We start from the raw sequence: 9,676 nt of genomic DNA on the forward strand, positions 1-9,676 counted from the left end.
GGAAGAGCTGGCAAGACATATTCAGGACACTAAATGAAAAGAACATGCATCAGAGTACTTTATCCAGCAAGACTGACATTCAAAATGGATGGAAAGATAAAGAGCTTCCAAGACTGGTAAGGTTTAAAAGAGTATGTGACCACCAAGCCAACACTACAAGAAATATTAAGGGGGGTCCAATAAAGAAGAAAGAAGCAAAGAGTGCCATTGAACAGTAATTTATGGAGACAATCTATAGAAACAAGAACTTCACAGGCAACATAATGTCAATAAAAACATAACTCTCAATAATTACTCTCAGTGTGAATGACCTAAATGCTCCATTAAAAAGGCACAGGGTTGCACACTGGATGAAATGACAGCACCCATCCATATGTTGTCTACAAGAGACCCATTTTGAACCTAAGGATACATCCAAACTGAAAGTGAAGGGATGGAGAAATATCTTTCCTGCCAATGGGCCTCAAAAGAAGTCTGGGGTAGCAATTCTCATATCAGATAAATTAGATGTTAAATTAAAGACCATAGCCAGGGATACATAAGGACACTACATCATTCTTAAAGGGTCTATCCACCAAGAAGATCTAACAATTGTAAATATTTATGTCTCCAATATGGGAGCAGCCAGCTACATAACACAACTGTTAATCAAAATAAAGAGTCATATTGGTAAAGAAACAAGAGCATTGAATGACACATTAGACCAGATGGACCTCAAAGATATATACAAAACATTCCACCCTAAAATGAGAATACTCATTTTTCTCGAGAGCAGATGGAACTTTCTACAGAACAGATCACATACTGGGTCACAAATCAGGCCTCAACTGGCACCAAAAGCTTGAGATTATTCCCTGCATATTCTCAGAACACAATGCTTTGAAACCGGAAATCAACCACAAAAAAAAGTTCAGAAGGAATTCAAATGCCTGGAAGCTAAAGACCACCTTGCTTAAGAATGTTTGGATCAATCAGGAAATCAAAGAGGAACTTAAACGATCCATGGAAACCAATTAAAATGAAGACACTTTGGTCCAAAGTCTATGGGATACAGCAATAGTGGTCCTACGGGGGAAATACATAGCCATCGAAGCCTCCCTCAAAAAACAGAAAATTCCAGAATACACCAGCTCTCTTTACAACTTAAAGACCTGGATAATCAACAACAAATTAATCCAACCCACACACAAGAAGGGAAAGAATCAAGATTAGAGCAGAGATCAATGAGATAGAAACTAGAGATACAGTAGAACATATAAAGAAGCTAGAAGATGGTTTTTTGAATCAATAAGATCGATAAACCACTGACCAATCTAATCCAAAAGAAAAGAGAGAAGACCCAAATTAATGAAATTAGGAATGAAAGGGGAAAGATCATGACTAACACCAATGAAATAGAAGCAATCATCAGAAATTATTATCAACAGTTATATGTCAACAAGTTAAGCAACCTTGAAGAAATGGATGCATTCCGGGAAACCTATAAACTTCCAAGACTGAATCAGGAAGTAATTGACAACCTGAATAGACTAATATCTAGTAATGAATGAGATTGAAGCAGTGATCAAAAACCTCCCAAAAAACAAGAGCCCAGGACCTGACAGATTCCCTGGGGAATTCTACTAAACATTCAAGGAAGAAATAATACCTATTCTCCTGAAGCTGTTTCAAAAAAATTGAAGCAGAAGGAAAACTTCCAGACTCTTTTTGAAGTCAGCATTACCCTGATCCCCAAACCGGGCAAAGACTCCACCAAAATGGAGAATTTCAGACCAATATCACTGATGAATATAGTGCTAAGATTCTCAACAAGATCTTAGGTAATAGGATCCAACAGTACATTAAAAAGGTATTCCACCATGACCAGGTGGGATTAATCCCTGGGTTGCCAGGGTAGTTCCACATTCACAAATCAATCAATGTGATAGAACACATCAATAAGTGAAGAGAGAAGAACTACATGGTCCTCTCAATTGAAGCAGAAAAGCATTTGACAAGATACAGCATCTGTTCCTGATTAAAATGCTTCAGAGTATAGAGATAGAAGGAACATTCATCAACTTCATAAAAATCCATCTATGAAAAACCCACAGTGAAAATCATCCTCAATGGGGAATATCTGACAGCCTTCCCTTTGAGATCAGGAACACAAAAAGAATGCCCATTCTCACCACACTTGTTCAACATAGTGTTAGAAGTCCTACCAACAGCAGTCAGACAACAAAGAGAAATAAAAGTTATTCAAATTGGCAATGAAGAAGTCAAACTCTCTCTCTCTTCACAGATGACATGATACTTTCTATGGAAACCCCAAAGACTCCATTCCTAAACTACCAAAATTCACACAGCAATTCAGTAATGTGACAGGATACAAAATCAATGTACAGAAATAGGTTGCTTTCTTATACACTAACAATGAAAATACAGAAATGGAAATAGATTCCATTTACTATAGCAGCAAGAATCATAAGATACCTGGGAATAAACCTAACCAAAGTGGTAGAGGATCTGCACTCCAAGAACTCTAGAACACTCATGAAAGAAACTGAAGAAGACACAAAAAGATGGAAGAGCATTCCATGCTTATGGGTTGGAAAAATAAATATTGTTAAAATGTATATACTGCCCAAAGCAATCTATACTTTCAATGTGTTGGAGAGGATGTGGAGAAAGGGGAACCCTCTTACACTGTTGGTGGGAATGCAAGTTGGTGCAGCCTCTTTGGAGAACAGTGTGGAGATTCCTCAAGAAATTAAAAATAGAGCTTCCCTATGACCCTTTAATGCCATCCCAATCAAAACCCATATTTTTCAAAAAGCTGGAACAATCTTAAAGTTTATATGGAAACAGAAGAGACCCCGAATTGCTAAGGAAATTTTGAAAGAGAAAAACAAAACTGGGGGCATCACGTTGCCTGATTTCAAGCTTTACTACAAAGCTGTGATCACCAAGACAGCATGGTGCTGTCACAGAAACAGACACATAGTCCTGTGGAACAGAATAGAGATCCCAGATATGGACCTTCTACTTTATGGTCAACTAGTCTTCAACAAAGCAGGAAAAGATATCCAGTGGAAAAAAAGATAGTCTCTTCAAAAAACGGTGCTGGGGAAATTGGACAGCTATGTGTACAAGAATGAAACTTGACGATTCTCTTACACCATACACAAGGATAGACTCGAAATCAATAAAAGTCCTCAACATCAGGCAGGAATCCATCAAAATCCTAGAGGAGAATATAGGCAGTAATCTCTTTGACATTGGCCACAACAGCTTCTTTCAAGATATGTCTTCAAAGGGAAAGGAAACAAAAGTGAAAATGAACTTTTGGGACTTCAACAAGATCCAAAGCTTCTGCACAGCAAAGGAAACAGTCAACAAAACAAAGAGGCAACCCATGGAATGGGAGAAGATATTTGCAAATGACACTACAGACAAAGGACTGATAGCCAAGATCTATAAAGAACTCCTCAACTCAACACACACAAAACATAATCACATCAAAAAATGGGCAGAAGACATGAGTAGACACTTCTCCAAAAAATACATACAAATGGCTAACAGACACATGAAAAAAATGTTTATCACTAGCCATCAGGGAGATTCAAATCAAAACCACATTGACATACCACCTTACACCAGTTAGAATGGCCAAAATTAAGAAGACAGTAAACAACAAGTGTGGGAGAAAATGTGGAGAAAGGGGAAAGATCTTACACTGTTGGTGGGAATGCAAGTTGGTGCAGCTACTTTGGAAAACAGTGTGGTGATTCCTTAAGAAATTAAAAATAGAGCTTTCCTATGACCCTGCAATTGCACTACTGGGTGTTTATCCAAAAGATTCAGATGTAGTGAAAAGAAGGGCCATCTGTACCCCAATGTTCATAGCAACAATGGCCACTTTCACAAGAATGGAAAGAACCATGATGCCTTTCAGTGGATGAATGGATAAAGAAGATGTGGTCCATATATACTATGGAGTATTATACCTCCACCAGAAAGGATGAATACCCAATTTTTGTATCAAAATTGATGGGTCTGGAAGAGATTATGCTGAGCGAAATAAGTCAAGCAAGAGAGACAATTGATAAGAGAGTCAATTATCTTATGGTTTCACTCATTTGTGGAGCATAAGGAATAACATGGAGGACATGGGGAGATGGAGAGGAGAAGGGATCTGGGGGAAATTGGAGGGGGAAACGAACCATGAGAGACTGTGGACTCTGAGAAATAAACTGAGGGTTTTGGAGGGGGGAAGGGGGGAGGTTGGGTGAGCCTGGTGGTGGGTATTATGGAGGGCACATATTGCATGGAGCACTGGGTGTGGTGCATAAACAATGAATTCTGGAACATTGAAAAGAAATTTTAAAATTTTTTAAAAATTAAAAAATAAACCTCTAAAATAAAATATTCCAATTCCAATTAAACCCCATCTTCTCAGAGCACCTGATGGTCTAACATACCAGTAAAAGTTAATCTTATAATTGGAATAGAGAGAAGTGAGTAGCTGCACTGAGGTTCAATAAGTTTAAATCTGGTATTTTAAAAAATGAGCCACTTTATCAGAGCCTGATAATTTCTGAATATAAAGAGCCTTTCTTATTAAAAAAAGAAATCACTTATGTGCAATAACTCTACCCTATGGGGAGGCTCTGCCTAACAGATTTTTTTTTTTACATAATTAGATAACCAACTTCATCGGGTACTGTGTTTCCACTCATGTGAAATTATATAACTAGTTAGTATAATTATCAAATCATTTTAAGGAATTAATAAACTCAAGCAAACTTCCAGATGTGGTGAAATAGAGAACAGAAAAAAATGTAGCCTCTAGGGCCTTCAAGATACTTGCAACCCAGTTAGGGAGACAGATTATAAAATATAGAAAGTTGAATAGTTCATTGGTTAATTATAATATGACTGAACAGTATGTGGAATATTGTGCGGTGTTTACTAATTAAGTGTGAAATTTAAACTGTCATCATTTAGGGGCATCTGGGTGGCTCAGTGGGTTAAAGCTTCTGCCTTCAGCTCAGGTCATGATCCCAGGGTCCTGGGGTTGAACCCCACACCAGACTCTCTGCTTGGCAGGGAGACTGCTCACTGCCCCCCCCCCCACCGCATCTCCCTCTGCCTGCCTCTCTGAGTATTTGTGATCTCTCTCTGTCTAACAAATAAAACCTTTTTTTTTTTTTTTTTTTTTTTTTTTTTTTTTTTTTTTAAAGATTTTATTTATTTATTTGTCAGAGAGAGAGCGAGCGCGAGCGAGCACAGGCAGACAGAGTGGCAGGTAGAGTCAGAGGGAGAAGCAGGCTCCCTGCGGAGCAAGGAGCCCGACGTGGGACTCGATCCCATGACGCTGGGATCATGACCCGAGCCGAAGGCAGCCGCCCAACCAACTGAGCCACCCAGGCAAAAAGTCATACTTTGACTCTTTTGGCTTAAATAAATAAACAACTAAGAGTAAAATGCAGTGAATGAATCATTGTATCCACTCACTTGATTCCAATGTATAGAACACAGCTGTAGTAGAGGAAACCACATGTTAAAGAATGACGTTCTGGGTGCCTGTTTTTTCTGGTACTCCATAACTGATGTAGTTTTTAGAATCATGACTCTAAGATCACAAGTCTGTCAAGTTTCCCAACCCAGCTTTGTAATTGTTGTAACAAGAAGCTCAGACTGCTTGCATGAAAATAAATAAATACATATATATATATATATATATATATATATATATATATATATATATATATATATATATATATATATATAAAATTAGAATCCAAGTCCAGATTTAGAGTACTAATGTCATGATTCTTCTTATGCAAGCTGTTGGATGTAAAATGTGACAGAAGAAGGGGTTATTAAAACTTTTGTAATCTGAACTTTACTTTCTGAAATTGAAGTGCAAGTATTTTAATTAAGGATCAAGGTATAATGCAACAAAACACTCTGTGCTTATATTTCCTGTTTAAATGAAGTTGTCAAACACTACTTGAGAATTCAGAAGTGGTATTTACTTCAGAAAGCTTTTAATAATTTAAAACACAAAGCATTTAAAGTTATGTCTATGTGGCACTAAAACATATGGTGAAAATTTCAAACAGTAATTTGGACATTCTTTATATGTCAAATGACTGGACATTTGGAAATATAATAATGTTTTTTAATATTATGTAAATACTTATGAAAAACTTATCATCGTGATATTTTGGGGCATGAAAAATAGACATTAGTGCTTTGATAACACACTTACTTTTCAAATTAGAAACAAACTCTAAAGACAGATCTATACACAGTATCTTTAGAAAGCTAAACTTAAAAGTAGCTAAAATGTAACAGATGATATTGTCCACAATCACAGTAACAAAAAATACAATTTCTTAGTATAAATCCTTGGAAAAAATCTCTTGTCAGTGTATATACAGAAGTTTGTGATTTTTAATTTCTTGAAGTAGGGTGAGGGGTGGAATGAAAAGGAGTGATTCACAGCCCTCTAAAAAGATACATGTTGATGTTCTTTCTGTAATTCTCTACCATCACCAAGGCACGGAGAAGATGGCTCCTTTACCATTCCTACAAATGCAGCTGTTTAAAGCGAGACAGACAGTAGTGACAGGGCGTCATCAGGAAATACAAATGAGATACCAAATCTGCCCTGGTTAACCTGATAGTCTCAAGAGTTTATGCAGCATTCTTAACCAAAGCAAAAGATTACCATAGATGCAGGTGGTACAAAGCTGAAAGCAGACCACTTTAAGTCCCTGTGCATTTGCTTTTTGGATGATGTATGTTTTATTGGCTTTGCAAATAAAACACAGGTGTTTTCATAAAACAAAACTCGTGTTTTATTACTTCTTTCTTCATGTCCTCTTGTTCTTTTCTTTATTTCTTTCCTCTTCCTTCCCTTTCTCTGAAATTTATTCTTGGTAGTGACCAGGAAAGAGAATGGCAAAGAGAATCCTTCCTTCTGAAAATGACATTCCTTTTCTTATATTTTGACTTTATGTCATGTTTGTGTTTAATTTTTTTTGGAAATGGGCTAGTATAATATATTCCTTTTGAAGAATCGTTCATGACATGTGGACTCAAGGGACAAGAAAATGGGAAAAAAAATAGGGTGGAGGGGGAAGAGACTGAAACTGTTTCTTGCTCTAGGTATCTTTCAGTTTTTATTCATCTATTAACTAAGAAAAATAAACATTTGTATGTTTCACTTGGTCTCACAGGTGGTCTCAGAATATAAAAGTGCCATTGTTTGCATATTTTCTGTTTCTTATTTGATAATGTTGCACATTGGCTTCAGATGGCAGAGGACCAGGTACCATATGTTTCCTTACATACTTTACTTTCTTAATGATAGTTTCATGTGGCTACATTATGGAATACCAAAAGTCCTAATCCATTCTGAGTGTTGGATCGTCTATCATTTCTGCATAAAGACATTTTTAGATCTGCTTTACTGCTACAAGAAGCATGGTGCAAAATGCACACACATGCTTAATGAGATGCTTTAAAGTGAATTCCCAGCTTTTTTTGTTTGCTTCCTAACTTGTGTACAAAGTTGGGAAATTCTCTACATAATACATCATTTTGACCAAGTCCATTTTTTTTATTTTTCCTAAGTAAAGCATCTACCCAAAAAAAGACATTGAAATTTGAGCCTGTTGGTTCAGAAAGTGACACCAGTAGAATCAGTAACCAAGTATTTATAATTCTATAATGTAAACAAAAAAAAAATATTTCATGTGTTTTCATGCCTTTCTATTTTTATTGGCATTTATCTAGTTTAGGCAAATTCTTTTTCAAGACCTCTGCAACAAACTTTCAAACAGCTCTGGTGGACTCCATTCTCATTTGCTTTCAACCCATTTTCTACACTGTTGTCAACACCAGTCTTCTATATTGCAAATATAATTATATTATCCTCAAAAAGGAGAACAATATCTTTCCATTTTTAAAAATTTTATAGTTTTTAAAAAAAAATTTAACATCTTAATTTAATTTAATTTAATTATTTTCATGTTCCAAGATTAATTGTTTATGCACCACACCCAGTGATACATGCAATATGTGTCCTCCTTAATACCCACCACCAGGCTCACCCATTCCCCTACCTTCCTCCCCTCCATATTTGTGACACATCTATCCTTTGCCTGATTGTTCTGCCTCATATTTGGCAAAATGCTTTTCAGTCTACATGACCTTTGTTGGCTACACTATTTAGGCTCTGAATGTTCATGCTCTATCTACAACATCCAACTTCTCCAAGTTGAGTGCCCTATTTTATGTTTCCGTATCATCCCCTTCCTTTCTCTTTATAGCTCTTATCACACTTTATTTGTAGTTACTAACAGAACTCTTGTCTTCAGCGATAGAAAGCTCCTTGAATGTAGGGACATTGTTGGCCTCCTCTGGTTTAATATCATCTCACAAAGGAAGTGGCACACAAAAAGAATGTTCAATATTTTTGAATAAATAAAGAATGTGCTGTACATTCATACTGTGCCTTCTTGACCTCCTCTACATGAGGAAGTCAAGTAGCCAGTTATCAGGAAGATAAAGAAGGAAATATACACACACACACACACATACACATATGTGTGTATGTATACATATATATTTTTATATATGTATTTATATATATTTTATATATATTTCAGCTTAAATTCTCAAGACTCTTTTTTTTTTCCTCCCTAATGTTCTATGATCTGGTTAAACAAGTATGCACCTTATCCATAACATTCATGCTATCAAAGATTTTATTCATATCTGCTTTCATTGTTTCAAAAATTAAAAATTCTTATCCTTACATTTTTTTTCTGAATAGTAGAAGTTCAAACCATTAATGATTTTGGTTGTCCTAAATAATCCGAGTACTATTAGGGCAAAAATGTCACCATGTTTTACTTTTCCTTTCATGACAGTTCAGTTTGTAATATTTTTGTTTTCTGAAAAGTCAAGATTTTTTTTTATAATTCACTTATTTTTATGTAATCTAAATGCACAGCATAGTAGAATAGTTTTTCTAAGAAGGCTAATGCTTTTAAAATCACCTGTCCAAATAAAATGTAGTTTTTAAAATTCTAGTTATTTCTTGTTGCACTCATTCATGAATGCATTTAATTATTGCTAAATTATTTATAAATTATAAAGTATTTGTAAGTTATAAATTATTAAAACTACTTAACTTTAACACTAGTATAACTTTGGGGTTAGTAGAAAATACATACAAAAATATAGACAAGGAATGCCTGGATGGCTCTGTTGGTTAAGCATCTGGCTTCAGCTCAGGTTGTGACCCAGGAGTTCTGGGATTGAGCCCCACATCAGGCTCCTGCTCAGTGGGGAGCCTGGTTCTCCCTCTCACCCTGAACCTCTCGACGCTTTGTCTCTCTCTCTCTCTATCTCAAATAAAAAAATAAAATCTTTAAAAAAAATTACAGACAAGGAAACAATGTCAGCACAATGGTGAAATAAGATGTCATTTATTTTGTCCTCTTTGACAAAAACAAGAATGAAAAGTGTGAAAAAATCTGCATGGTTGGGGCGTCTGGGTGGCTCAGTAGGTTGGACCTCTGTCTTTGACTCAGGTCATGATCTCAAGGTCTCAGTGTCTTGGGATTGAGCCACACATTGGGCTCTCAGATGCTCAGCAGGGAGACTGTTTCCC

This window comes from Mustela erminea, chromosome 6, assembly GCF_009829155.1.
Source record: "Mustela erminea isolate mMusErm1 chromosome 6, mMusErm1.Pri, whole genome shotgun sequence".
NCBI lineage: Eukaryota > Metazoa > Chordata > Mammalia > Carnivora > Mustelidae > Mustela > Mustela erminea.